Source organism: Amyelois transitella, chromosome 26 (genome assembly GCF_032362555.1).
Source record: "Amyelois transitella isolate CPQ chromosome 26, ilAmyTran1.1, whole genome shotgun sequence".
NCBI classification, from domain to species: Eukaryota; Metazoa; Arthropoda; class Insecta; order Lepidoptera; family Pyralidae; genus Amyelois; species Amyelois transitella.
Genome location: NC_083529.1, coordinates 6,547,028 through 6,563,063, shown reverse-complemented (window position 1 = coordinate 6,563,063; position 16,036 = coordinate 6,547,028).

Here is a 16,036-nt window from a genome sequence, read left to right as displayed (position 1 = left end):
TTACAAACTCGGGATTCTTTTTTAGGCGAAGGACTAGCAACCTGTCACTGTTTGAATCTCAATTCTATCTGACAGCGAAATAGCTGAACGTGGCCATTCAGTCTTTTCAAGACTATTGGCTCTGTCTACCCCGCAAGGGATATAGACGGGACCATATGTATGTATGTAGTTACTGTTAAATACACACATACATACAAAAAATCACGCCTCTTTCCCGGAGGGGTAGGCAGAGACTACATCTTTCCACTTGCCACGATCCCTGCATACTTTCATCGCTTCATCCACATTCATAACTCTCTACATGCAAGCTCGGCGGTTTCGTTTACTGTTGAACATACAAACATACATATAGTCACGTCTATATCCCTTGCGGGCTAGACAGAGCCGACAGTCTTGAAACGACTGACAGGCCACGTTCAGCTTTTTGGCTCGATGATAGAATTGAGATTCCAATAGTGACAGGTTGCTAGCCCATCGCCTAAAAGAAGAATCTCAAGTTTATAAGCCTATCCTTTAGTCGCCTTTTACGACATCCATGTGAACGAGATGGAGTGGTCCTATTCTTTTTTTATATTGGTGCCGGGTACCACACAGCCCTGTTAAATGTTGCCATTTATACAAATTTTAGCTGAAAACCATTAAATTTAATTTAAAAAGCTTACTTCAAAAGGCTTTAAGGTTTACACCGCAAAAGAACAAACACCCACAGCCGGCAGGTTTCATTTCATTCTTTGAAATTTTAAAATTCCATTTTACGCTTTACGCTTCGCAAGCATTTTGATTCGCCCGTCGACGAGTTGCCAAAGATGTTTTGAGTAATAGATGTGATGTTGAAATGTTTGCCGCGTGGTTCCCGTCAACTTTTAGTTAGGACCACACCGTATTTTTCCCATAGATATCGTAAAAGGCGACTAGTGGATTATTATAAGGGTTATAGGGTTAGGCCGTGTGATTCCCGGCACCAATAGAAAAAAAAAATAGTACCACTCCATCTCTCTCCTATGGATGTCGTAACAGGCGACTTAGGGGTAGGCTTATAAACTTGGGATTCTTCTTTAAGGCGATGGGTTGGCAACCTGTCACTATTTGAATCTTAATTTTATCATTAGGCCAAACAACTGAACGTCAGCCTTTCAAGATTGCTGGCTCTGTCTACCCCGCAAGGATATAGATGCAATTATATGATTATATGGATGGGGGAACATTATTCTTTGGCTTTCTTTTTACATCATACATTCTTTAGTCTCTGCCTACCCCTCCGGGAAAGAGGCGTGATTTTTATGTATGTATATACGTATGTTCTTATTCCAATATTTCCACCTGCTTTCATCCATCCTCTCCACATGTCCAAACCATCTTAATATACCTACTCATTTTCTATTCCTCCGACATCTTTGACAAAGAGGAGGGGTCCTATTTTATTTTCATTGGTGCCGGGAACCACATGGCACTTATAATGGAATAATGTACCTTGAATCAATGAAGAACTTCATGAAAAAAGATCAAGTTAAAAACATACTCAATCGACGAACTTGCATGAAGAGAGTGACGAATACGGATGAAGCGAAAGAAGTATGCAAGGATCGTGGAAAGAGTTTATATGTCTGAAGAAAAAGTTATACATACATACATATGGTCACGTCTATATCCCTTGCGGGATAGACAGAGCCAACAGTCTTGAAAAGACTGAATGGCCACGTTCAGCTATTTGGCTTAACGATAGAATTTAGATTCAAGTATTCTACATTCAAATTCAAGTTCAGTGACAGGTTGCTAGCCCATCGCCTAAAAAAGAATCCCAAGTTTGTAAGCCTATCCTTTAGTCGCCTTTTACGAAGAAATTTATTATTTAAATTTTCATTTCAACCGACGATAAATGTTAGAGATTCTCAATTCATCGCGGCTGAAAAAACAAGTCGCTTCTAGAACTGAAACGTGCGAGACGCGAAAATTACGATCAAGTATATCCGGTTGGAGCCGGTTTAATTCGGTTTTAACCGGACGCACAGGTAGCTGGGATAGCGCCAGGTCACTTTATTGCCAAACCGGGGGTATTTCGACTACTTTGTAATAGACGTTCATAATCACTTAATGACTTTTTCATTGATGTTTTATTTTTGGACCAGTAGGTTTTTCAATATCGCCATCTTTGTGGGTAGAATGAACGTTATTTTAATTCTTAGGTGGCGCTAAGTCTGCAGGCATAAGCTGGTAGTTTATAATATAATGGGTCGTGACATATGAAGGCGACTAAGGGATAGGCTTATAAACTTGGGATTATTCTTTTAGGCGACAGGTAGCAACCTCTCACTATTTGAATCTCAATTCTATCATTAAGCCGAAAAGCTGAACGTAACCTATCAGTCTTTTTAAGACTGTTGGCTCTGTCTACCCCACTAGGGATATAGACGTGATCATATGTATGTATTTAAGTATGTGACATATGAAGTGACATACCTTCCAACATAACAAAACTATTCATGCACCTTCGCTACAAAACCAAAAAGCGACAGAACTTTAGTATTAAGTTCCGTTTCCACCATTATTTGAATACATACATCCTACTACTATTATAAAGGCGAAAGTTTGTATGGATGTATGGATGTTTGTTACTCTTTCACGCAAAAACTACTGAACCGATTACCATGAAATTTGGTATGTAGGTAGCTGAAGACCCAGAATAACACATAGGCTACTTTTTATCCCAGAGTTCCCGCGGGATTGATAGGGTTTCCATGCGGACGAAGTCGCGGGCGGCCTCTAGTACATACATAAAATCACGCCTCTTTCCCGGAGTGCTAGGCAGAGACTACCTCTTTCCATTATTTGAATGTAAATCCTAATCATAGATGAAGAGTTAACACATCGCCAATCGAAATCAATCGGGAATCGGTCAAAAAAAACCTATTAAAATTCCCAGTTTCCAATTTCCTATTCCCGCTGTCTCAGAAAAAAACCGTTATCGGTTTCCGTGTTCATCTTTTTGGAGTTCAATTCTTTTTTAGGTTCCGTACACAGTAATATTTCGTCGCTTCATTCGCCAAACAGCTGAACTTGGCCATTCAGTCTTTTCAAGACTGTTAGCTCTGCCTACCCCGCAAGGAATATAGACGTGACAATATGTATGTATTAATTGACAATTACCAACCCTATGCCGTGTGGTTCCCGGCACCAATACAAAAAATAATAGGACCACTCCATCTCTTTCCCATTCTATTATTAAGCCAAATAGCTGAACGTGGTCATTCGGTCTTTTCAAGACTGTTGGCTCTGTCTACCCCGCAAGGGATATAGACGTGACCATATGTATGTATGTATGCTTCATTCGCGATTCTCTTAGCGTTAGTACCGGTGGCGAACTAACCTCTCTAGAGAGTAGCGTTGAAGAGATCCATGGCATTTTATTTTCCGCGACTTCGTACGCGTGGAATCAATCCCGCGGGAACTCCGGAATAAAAAGTAGCCTATATGTTATTCTGGGTCTTCAGCTACCTACATACCAAATTTCATCGTAATCGGTTCGGTAGTTTTTGCGTGGAAGACTAACAAACATCCGTACTGACATAAAAACTTTCGCATTTATAATATTTAGAAGGATGAAAGTGCCAACTATTCCCAGTAACAAAACTTACCTCAGCCGAAACGAAACGTCAAAGGAATATATATATATATATCCAAAATACATAATTTCGAGCATAAATTTGGGATTCATTTGAATTGAAAATTCGGTCGCGCAAATCTAAAGCATACGGTTGAAAGTTTCTCCGTTTGTATGTATAATAAATCCGCTGGAGATAACAATTTTGTCATAAAATTTACCTTATTTCGGGTTCGGGAAACCCCTTATTTGAATTGCGTTAGTTTAGTAGTTACCGTGTGTTTTTCAGCATTTAAAAATAGTGCTACTGAATCTTTGCATGTTGTAAAAAGCGACTAAGGGATTGATTGGGGTAGACAGAGCCAATAGTCCCAAAAAGACTGAATGGACACGTAGAGCTGCTCGGCTTGATGATGGAATTGAGATCCAAATAGAGACAGTTTGCTAGCCCATCGCCTAAAAAAAGGATCGCAATTTTATAAGCCTATCCCTTAGTCGCCCTTTACGACATACGGTTGAAAGTTTGTCCGTTTGTATGTATAATAAATCCGCTGGAGATAACAATTTTGTCATAAAATTTACCTTATTTTGGGTTCGGGCAACCCCTTATTTGAATTCCGTTAGTTTGTTAGTTGTTGTTAAAAATAGAACTACTCAATATCTGTGCATTTTGTAAAAGGCGACTAAGTGATTGATTGGGGTAGACAGAGCTAATAGTTCCGAAAAGACTGAATGGACATGTAGAGCTGCTTGGCTTGATGATGGAATTGAGATCCAAATAGAGACAGTTTGCTAGCCCATCGCCTAAAAAAAGGATCGCAATTTTATAAGCCTATCCCTTAGTCGCCCTTTACGACATACGGTTGAAAGTTTGTCCGTTTGTATGTATAATAAATCCGCTGGAGATAACAATTTTGTCATAAAATTTACCTTATTTTGGGTTCGGACAACCCCTTATTTGAATTGCGTTAGTTTGTTAGTTGCCGTGTGATTTCTGGCATTTTAGAATAGAACTACTCAATATCTGTGCATTTTGTAAAAGGCGACTAAGGGATTGGCTTATAAATAGTAACTGTCACTATTTGAATCTCAATTCCATTATAAAGCTGAACTTGGCCTTTAGGACTCTGGCCCTGTCTTCCCCGCAAGGGACATAGACGTGGCTCATGTATGTTAAAACAACTCTTGAACTCTAGAACATACATACATATGGTCACGTCTATATCCCTTGTGGGGTAGACAGAGCCAACAGTCTTGAAGACTGATCGGCCACGTTCAGCTATTTGGCTTAATGATAGAATTGAGATCCAAATAGTGACAGGTTGCTAGCCCATCGCCTAAAAAAAGAATCTCAAGTTTGTAAGCCTATCCATTAGTCGCCTTTTACGACATCCATGGGAAAGAGCTGGAGTGGTCCTATTCTATTATAGAACTGTTTCCTAAAAACACATAAACTAGAATATAAATCGAAGTAGTACTTTTGAATATAATAAAAGATTGTGTGTACTACTGTTCACAATGCGCGCTAACCCGTTTTTTATTACTGCCATCGGATCTGCTACAAAGCCGGTTTAAATAAATCGATTTGTGAATAGCAGCTTTAGTGCACTTTGGAAATGCTTTCGTATTGATTGTCAAATTAAATTGAGTGATGTTGATTTATTTTTAAGCTGGCGTTCGCTTGTGACTATGCTCGTGTGAAATTAATTGCTTCTTGCTATTCTGATATTTCCAACCAATCCTACTAATATTGTAAATGCGAAAGTTTGTGAGTATGTCAGGATGTCAGTATGGATGTTTGTTGCTCTTTCACGCAAAAACTACTGAACGGATTACGATGAAATTTGGTATATTGGTAGCTGAAGACCCAGAATAACATAAAGTCTATTTTTTATCCTGGAGTTCCCGCGGGATTGATAGGATTTCCATGCGGACGAAGTCGCGGGTGGCCTCTGGTATATAATAAACTCGAAAGTGAGTTTATTTGTTTAATATGTAGGTATTCTTTTTGTAGGTGGCGTTTAATTCGTTGCCTTTTGTAGATGGTGCTAAATTCACGCGGGCGAAGCTGTGGGTAAAAGCTAGTATAATATACACAGTATAAATTTAAATATTTAGGTTTATTAATTTGTGCCGTCTGGTTCCCGGCACCGATAAAAAACGAATAGAACCACTCCATCTCTTTCCCATGGATGTCGTAAAAGGCGACTAAGGGATAGGCTTATAAACTTGGGATTCTTCTTTTAGGCGATGGGCTAGCAATCTGTCACTATTAGAATCATATCAATTCTATCTTAAAGCCAAACAGCTGAACGTGGCCTATCAGTCTTTTCAAGACTGTTGGCTTTGTCTACCCCTCAAGAGATATAGATTACCTATATGTATGTAGTTTTTTAGTTAAATACGTAAACGTTAATAAATACAAAAATATCAGTTACTAAGACAAGTGTCAGCCGGTATAAACCGGTTATATCCAGTTGTACCCGGTTCCACGTCCGGCGGCAGGTCGCGGGAAATGGATTCCCTCGGTAGCGGGAGGCAGCGGGAAGCGTTCCGGGATGTCGGGGGTTTCCTGGGAACGTCTTTAACGAGAAACATATACATTAAAATATATATATGTCTATAACATATAAATATAAGTGAAAAGCAGTTTGATAATATTTTGGTTTTGCCGCACATAACATGCGTAATGGCGCACATAACATGTGAGACTCTGAAGTTGGCGGTTAAAGTTCGAGCCACAACAAAAACATTTTTATTTTTTTTATTTCACATAATTCTAGTTGATTCAACTCGAAATTTACACGGACGAAGTCGCGGGCAACAGCTAGTTATATATATGTTGACACGAAGAAGAAGAGAGCTTGCATGAAGAGAGTTATGAATGTGGATGAAGCGAAATAAGTATGCAGAGATCGTGGCAAGTGGAAAGAGGTAGTCTCTGCCTACTCCTCCGGGAATCATTACATTACATATGGCCACGTCTATATCCCTTGCGGGGTAGACAGAGCCAACCGTCTTGAAAAGACTGAATTGACCACCGGGAAAGAGGCGTCATTTTATGTATGTATGTATGTATCTTTGACACCGCAATGCATACATTCACACATTTTTTGTCCAATAAATTCAGTTCTGCGGCTCACTGTGCCAGCTGATTGTAACTTAATGGACCTATAAATTAAATTTACGAGTATCAACACTGAATATTTTTAGCGCATTTCATTAATTGTAATTTAATTTACACAAATTGTAGGTAATAATAGTTTTTAGTGCCGTGTGCCGTGTGGTTCCCGGCATCAATACAAAAAAAGAATAGGACCACTCCATCTCTTTCCCATGGATGTCGTTAAAGGCGACTAAGGGATAGGCTTACAAACTTGAGATTCTTCCTGTAGGCGATGAGCAAACTGTCACTATTTGAATCTCGATTCCATCATTGAGCCATACAGCTGAACGTGGCTTTTCAGTCTTTACAAGACTGTTGGCTCTGTTATTCCTACAAGGGATATAGACGTGATTTTATGTATGTATGTCTTAAATTTTTTTTAATGTTGTCCGTGTGGTTTCGGTCGGAGAGCATAGTTTTTTTAACAATTTGCTGCACATGCCAAAAATACTGAACGCACCACAGACATAGATAAGTTAGACACCGCCTCGCCATTTCACCCAACTGCATTACTTAAAACCAAACCAAGTTTAATTAATTATTTTAAGACACACGTACATATATTAGTAGATAGATAGATATAGGTTGCTATATTATTTAAATCTCAATTCTATCATTCTTTTTCTTTGAGCGCAATTAAGAGTATATCTATCTACATAGATACGTATGTACGTATAGATATATATGGTCACGTCTATATCCCTTGCGGAGTAGACCGAGTAAACAGTCTTGAAAAGACTGAAAGGCCACGTTCAGCTGTTTGGCTTAATGACAGAATTGAGATTCAAATAGTGACAGGTTGCTAGCCAATTGCTTAAAAGAAGAATCTCAAGTTTATAAGCCAATCCCTTAGTCGCCTTTTACGACATCCATGGGAACGATATGGAGTAGTATTCCTTTTTTCATTGGTGCCGGGAACCACGAAAAAATATATATGTACATACATACATACATAAAATCACTTTCCCCGAAATATATATGTATATAATATATTATGTAGTTTTTGGGCATAAGGTCTAGCTAGATCTATGTCTGTGGCACGCACAGTGCGTCGCGTCTCGCTCGACCGTGGACAAAATACAATGATTTACGACCGGACAGTGTCCGGTTAAATTGCGGCTTTGAATGCATTGTTTCATTTTCATTGTTTATTTATTGGTGCATTAATTCTTTTGTGTGCGCGCGAGATAGAGTGATGAATTATATTTGCCTTTCGTTTTTTATTATTTCCGTATTTTCATCTGCACTGTGGAGTATGTAAACAATGCATTATTGTTTATTTATTTGTTTAAACTTTATTTTTCAAAATACAAATGTATAGCACAATTGGCGGATTTAATGCTAGAAGTGTCTATCTACCAGTCAACCATTGGGTCTGACAGAGGATTTTATGTGTGGTTATTGTTTGTATACGGTTAATTTGTGAGTGAAAATAATATTATAGTAAATGAATTGTATTCTTCTTTTAGGCGATGGTCTTGCAACCTGTCACTATTTGAATCTCAATTCTATCACTAAGCCAAACAGCTGAACGTGGCTTATCAGTCTTTTCTAGACTGTTGGCTCTGTCTACTCCGCAAGGGATATAGACGTGATTTTATGTATGTATGCTCTCTATTTTGTGTACTGTTAGTAAGCATGAGTTGTCAAGCATGTAAATTTAACTGCGTTTGTGAAAAAAAATGCATAGTGAGCCCATGTTCGCGCGCTTTGTACAAAACACAACGACCAATTGTGTTTGACCTGACCTGGCCTGACATCTCTATTGTAGTTTCCCTTTGAAACAATCGTTTGAAATACAAAGACTGTTTCAATCTGTTTTTATAACGATTATTGTGAAGTTTCTTGACAGAGAAATTTGAATTTCCAATTGTTATTGGTATTAAATAATTTTTTTGTAACAGTAATCTGTTAAGGTTTTTGGTAGAGAAATATTAATTGGCAATTGTTATTCTTTGAAAGATTTTTCGGCTTTATGAGTAAACGTTTCGTCGAAACTTTGTAATTAATTTTAATGACATAATTACCTATAAGTAGATATAATATATATAATATTATATTAAATTGATATAATTGCGACTATTTCTCGGAGGGAAAGGCAGATAAAACGTCTTTCCTTCAAATTATAGTAAAACTACCCGCAGCTTTGCCCGCGCGAATTTAGCGCCACCAACAAAAAAGCGAAGAATTTAGCGCCACTAAATACAGGTTTTTGGAACTTAAGTTTTCTTGAAATTTTGCGTATATATAATTAAGAATCTGGAGTAGGACATAGGGTCAAAAAGTAAAGTTATCTTCGAGTTTGAAAAAAAATTTCCCGTCTGCAAAAAAAAACAATTTTTTTTAAAGTGACGTAAAATTCGCGAGGGTTAAGATGCGTGTTAAAGACAATGTTATATAAATAATAAATGACCTATGTGACCTCATTACAATATAAAGGGGTTTATCGTAGATATATTTCCCTAAAAACGTAAATAGCTAAGGGATTCCGTATTACCAGCGAGAGGGTAGACACAGGAATGTAATATTACCAAACATTCCCAGCGCAATGACTGCCTTAGGATAAGGGCGAGTGCATAATGTGTTGCTAAGTGTAGTAAAACAGCCGAACGTGGCCTATCAGTCTTTTCAAGATTGCTGGCTCTGTCTACTCCGCGAGCAATCAAATCGTGATTATATGTATGTGTGTAAGAGAATTTATCAAACGGATAAAGATTCGTCTTTATCCCATAAGGGGAAGACAGAGCCCACAATCTTGAAAAGTTTGAAAGGCCACATTCAGCTGTATGGCTTAATGATGGAATTGAGATTCAGATAGTGACAGGTTGCCAGCCTATCGCCTAAAAGGCGAATTCCAAGTTTATAAAGCTTTCCCTTACTCGCCTTTTATGACGTCCGAAGAAAAGAGATGGGATGGTCCTATTCGAAGCAGTGCAGCTACACGTATACGAAAAAATGTTTAAACGTGACCTTCGAGTGTTTTCGGGACTGTAGCCTCTGTCTACCCTGAATGGGGCAAGAGCGTGACATAATGTATGATGTGTGTATGAAGTGCATGTTTGTAGCGAAGTGCATGAATGAATAAATGGAATGATTCACAGCAAAGAGTTTGGTAGCGAAGTTGTTGCTTATCTTCCCACAATCAAATAATAGGCTTAGAACCACTCCATCTTTTTCCCGTGGACGTCGTAAAAGGCGACTAATGGACAGGCTTACAAACTAAGGATTCTTTTTTAGACGATGGGTTAGTAACCTGTCACTATTTGAATCTCAATTCTATCATTAAGCCAAATAGCTGAACGTGGCCATTCAGTCTTTTCAAGACTGTTGGCTCTGTCTATCCCGCAAGGGATATAGACGTGACCATATGTATGTATGAACAAACTACCTAAGCACTTAACCCCTTTGTAGCTATCGCTGTGAAAAAATTCTCAATGAAAAAGGTCTCAGTTAAAAAAAAAATATTATTCAAATCATCACATGTGTGACCTAAGCCTTACCCACATTTACCGCAGATAAACGGTTCATCAGAAATAAATAGACTCAAGGCAGTATGAACCCCTCTTTATTACTAACTAGTGACCCTCACTCGACTTCGGTCGATCATTACATGAGAATTTTTTGGAACAAATTAATTTAATTATTTAGCTATATAGCGTTTCAGTCCTATTTTTCCAAGATTGATGGCTCTGTCTACCACGCAAGGGATATAGACGTGACTTTATCTACCGTGTGGTTCCCGGCACCAATACTAAAAGAATAGGACCACTCCATCTCTTTCCCATGGATGTCGTAAAAGGCAACTAAGGGTTAGGTTTACAAACTTGGTATTCTTTTTTAAGGCGATAGGCTAGCAACCTGTCACTATTTGAATCTCAATTCTATCATTATGCCAAATAGCTGAACGTGTCCATTGAGTCTTTTCAAGACTGTTTGGCTCTGTCTACCCCGCAAAAGGGTAGACGTGACCATATGTGGCGCTAAATTATTGCTTCTTGTAAAGGGTGCTAATTCATATCTTTTTTGTAGATGCCGTTAAATATGTCGCATTCTGTTAATGGCGTTAAATTCACACGGGCATAGCAGCGCGTAAAAACTAGTATAGGTTAAATATTGACCCCCATCATGTTTATGGACGAAGCGAAAGAAGTATGCAGGGATCGTGGCAAGTGGAAGGATGTAGTCTCTGCCTACTCCTCCGGGAAAGAGGCGTGACTTTATGTACGTATGACACCAATAAACAGAAACCTCTATACTACGTAGAAAGCCTAGGAATCTAATATCGCACTAGATTAAATTCCTAAGCGCTTGTTTCGAGCCTTGAAAAAGGATATGCAAATCTAAGCCGTTGGCTTTCTGGCTCTGAAGCTATACATTCAGTCAGAAAAGTATCGGGAATGGATTATTTATTTATGGTTCCAAATTCAAATTTTTGTTTTTTTTTGTTGTTGTTAGATTGGCACAACTATTTTCCATTTTGGCGCGGAGTTTGAGTTGCATCTGTTGTTTACATTAAATACAGTGCTATTTTTAGTTATATCATATCTAGTGTGTATTGCTAATTTCATAATGGATAAAAACATCGAACAAAGAGTTTGTCTTAAATTTTGCATTGCCAATGGAATATCGTGTTCGGAGTCACTGAAAATGTTACAGAAGGCTTACGGTGAATCGACTTTATCAAAAACTCGTGCTTATGAGTGGTACAAAGCGTTCAAAAGCGGTCGAGATGTGATGGAAGATTTGCCTCGCTCTGGTAGGCCATCAACGTCTGCAACTGAAGTTAACATCACAAAAGTGAAGGAAATATTGACTGAAAATCCTCATTCAACTTTGAGAGAGATAGCCACCGAACTTTCTGTATCTCACGAGTCGATCCGTACCATTTTAACTAATAATTTGGGTATGAAACATGTTGCCGCTCGGCTAGTCCCAAAAGACCTGAATTTTTTTCAAAAACTCAATCGCATGAGAGTCGCTGAGGACATGCTAGAACGAGTCAATTCCGACCCAACATTCATGAAACGCATTGTTTCTGGTGACGAGACGTGGGTTTACGAGTTTGACATGCAAACTAGTCAACAAGCTTCGGAGTGGCGCCTTCCAACTGAACCGAAACCGAAAAAACCACGCCAAAGTCGTTCAAAAGTCAAAGTCATGTTGACTGTTTTCTTTGACTATCGCGGTGTTGTGCACTCGGAATTCTTGCCGGAAGGTCAAACGGTAAATAAGGAATATTATTTGAGTGTTATGCGGCGTTTAAGAGAGCAAATCCGACGAAAAAGGCCAGATTTGTGGAAAGAAAATTCTTGGATTTTGCACCATGATAATGCACCTTCGCACAAGGCCATCATTGTGAACGAATTTTTAACCAAACACTCAACAAATACCATCGAGCAACCACCATATTCACCAGATATGGCTCCAGCCGACTTTTTTCTTTTTCCTAAACTCAAATTACCACTTCGTGGCACCCGTTTTCAATCGGTAGAAGACATAAAAGAGAATTCGCGGCGAGAACTGACCTCAATTCCGGAAACAGCGTTTAAAAAATGTTTTGATGATTGGATTATTCGTTGGCGTAAGTGTATCGTGTCTAAAGGAGCATATTTTGAAGGTGATAAAATAAATTTGGATGAATAACAAACAGTTTGTGTATTATTGATCTTTTCCTGCTACTTTCTTGACAGATTAGTATACCGTTAAAGTTGATCTTACAAATTGAACAATTGTTTTTATTTCTTAGGGGTATAATCTTATCTGCCTACCCCTCCGGGAAAGAGGCGTCATTTTATGTATGTATGTATAATCTTACCTGATCTCGGTCACTAAAACATAAGTAGTTTATGTACACGCAAAAATGATTTTCTTTTTTGTAATGTATGTATTTTGTCAGTATGCATGTGCACTTTATCGCACCACCAACTTTAAGTTTTTTCTGTTCGGTCAGCTGGTTGACTGGTAGTGAATGCCAAACGGCATTAAGTCCGCCTTTTGTACATTTTTGTTTTTGTGCAATAAAGTTTTAAATAAATAAATAAAAATGAGTGAGTGAGAATTTCCAATCTATTAATTTTACCTTAACAAGAAATTTAAAAAATTGGAATATTAATTCAAAATTGGATACAAGGTATCACTTATTGACGTCACATCACTTAAATCTAAATATAACTAGTACCGCTTCCAAAGCGCACGTGTAGAAGAAGCAGCGGAAAAAACTGCATTGCAGCATTTTTGGACGTGAATTTACAAATATTACTGGCTTTGTCTACCCCGGCAAAGGATATAGACGTGACGATATATATGTATGGAATTAAGATTTGAATAGTGACAGGTCACTAGCCCATCGCCCACAAGAAGAACCCAAATGTTCCAACGTAATGTTAGTTCTGAACTAAACTAATGGGCGTATCATGTGTTAAGTTACCAAATTTACCACAAGCCAGGCCGTAATGCGAACTATTTATGACGAAATTCTCATTACAGTTTGATTATGTTGTTACCCTACACTGTAAGGGTTAGTTTACACACATACATGCATATGATCACGTTTATATCATTTGCGGGGTAGATAGAGCCACAGTCTTGAAAAGACTGATAGGCCACATTGAGTTATTTGGATTGAATGATAGAATTGAGATTCAAATAGTGACAGGTTGCTAGCCTGTCGCCTAAAAGATGAATCCTAAGATTATAAACGCATATCCTTTAGTCGCCTTTTACGACATCCATGGGAACAAGATGGAGAGGTCCTATTCTTTATTTCTTTCTATTAGTTTACATTAGCGCGAGACTTTATAGATTAACAAAAAAAAAATAACTGGATGGGCTTACAAACTTGGGATTCTTTTTTAGGCGATGGGCTAGCAACATGTCACTATTTGAATCTCAATTCTATCATTAAGCCAAACATCTGAACGGGATCATAGCTTTTTCAAAAGATTGTGACTCTGTCTACCCCGCAAAGAATGAAGACGTGAATACACGTATACCTAGATATATATATGTATGGAATCAGTAAAGACAAAGTCAATAAATATATTATTGTGAGATTACTCAAACACTATTAATACAGCTTTTTCCTATGATGTGGGTTATAATAAATCAGATCTTAAACCGTTATCTCCACATCAAAATACCACGAACGAATAAAAAACGTTTCGTTTTACGGCAAATCCCGTTTTTATCGTAATTCATGATCGTTCCATAACACACACATATATATGTATGTACTGATGAAATTCTACCAATCGAAATAATATGATTTGGATTATGGCACTGTTAAATATTATATTGTATTCTGTTGGCAATATTCGATTTTATTGTAAAGCGATATGACTCTTGTTTATTGCAAACAGTTTCACTGATAATCATACGATAATACACATACATACATATGGTCACGTTTATATCCCTTGCGGGGTAGACAGAGGCAACAGTCTTGAAAAGACTGAATGGCCACGTTCAGCTGTTTGGCTTAATGATAGAATTGAGATTCAAAGCAAAGTTAGCAAAGTCAGTAAATCATTTATGGGGAACTGTATACGATTTTATAATAGGTTGCCGGAGTCTGTTCTTGATATGCCCAACCGAAAATTCAAAGAGTATGTAAAGAAAGTACTTTGTGAGAAGGCTTATTATAGGACTGATGATTACCTTAATGATAAAAACATCTGGCTCGAGCTTGGCACAGGAACCTCGTAATTAATTGTAGTTTAATTTGAACTTAAATCAAAATTTCAGTACACTCTGTACATAAATCTTTTTAAAATTGGCAATCCATAAAATATATATATATATATATTTTTTCTTTTTTCAATATTAAATCTCATAAATATATAAATCTCCCGTGAACAATGTATTCTCCCGTCCACATTCTATTCTAAGTATAATTTAATATTGTGAAGTTGACGTTGTTGAAGAAAATGCTGCAGTGCAGTTTGTTACCGCTTCTTCTGCACTGACGCCTTGGAAGCGGCAGTAAACTTAGTTTTTAAGTAATATATTTGACGTCAACCAAGTTGTTAAACCATACGACAATTATTAAGCGATATAATAATATCCTATAATAATGAATAAAAAATTTTGAATTTTTTTTTTTTTGAATTCATATAGTGACAGGTTGCTAGCCCGTCGCCTAAATGAAGAATTCCTAGTTTATAACCTGCAAAGGTTGCGGAGGTCAGATGGGAGTCGCTTCGTGTAAAAACCTGACTCACCCAATCCAGGGTCCATGGTCATAGGCATACCCCGGGCTCCTCTCCAGAGTGGTGAGGATGCAACCGATGCAACCTATCAGTCTTTTCAATACAGTTCGCTCTGTCTACCCCGCAAGGGATACAGACGCGAGTATATGTATGAATGAATTGTAGCGGGAGCGATGATTCGGCTCGACCGCTACAGCAGATCAAGACTTCAGACCTCCGGTATTGGGGGGGAGTACTCTGGCGAAATCCATACACTGGACCACACCAGGTGCTGGAGCCGCGGTTCCCCAGGCATCACACCTAGCCTGGCGGAAGATCTTCCCTTTGGTGGCGGTCGAGCCGAATCATCGCTCCCCCTACAGTATTAATACTGAACATTTCGCGAGGCCAAAATAAAAGACCCTAAATCATATTTTTATTATTCCATTATTTTCGCAGGAAACTTGAGGGGAAGTCTAAATGGCTTTAGGACTATTACGGGGACCTCGCAAGCGATTTATGTCTGTTTTCCTTCAAATTGGACGCCGGTTCGAATCCGAGGTGTCGGAGTTTTAATTTTATTAGACGACCGATTCATTTTTTTTTTCAACAGGAAGAAAATCCACAGTTTCCAAGATGAGCTCATACAAACAGACAAAGAAAGTAAGGAGACTTTATTTTTTAATATGTAGTGATACTCTAGTAGAAGTCAATTAAAGACTGGATTTATAATTAGTTTAGTTCGTCGAAATTCATGAAAATTGTAAGAAACATTTGAAAATTAAAATAAAAACTCGAGCTATATCGTATAACTAAAAAAATTGAATCATAAGTATACTTGTGTGCCGTGTGATTCCCGGCACAAATATAAAAAAAGGACCTTCCCATCTCTTCCTATGGATATTGTAAAAGGCGACTAAGGAATAGGCTTACAAAATTAGGATTATTCTTGTAGGCGATAGGGCTAGCAACATTTCACTTTTTTAATGTCAAGTCTACGATTAAGTCTAACAGCTGAATGTGGCTATCCGTCTTTCCTCTGTCCACCCCGTAAGGGATAATAAACATAACAGACAGACAAAATTA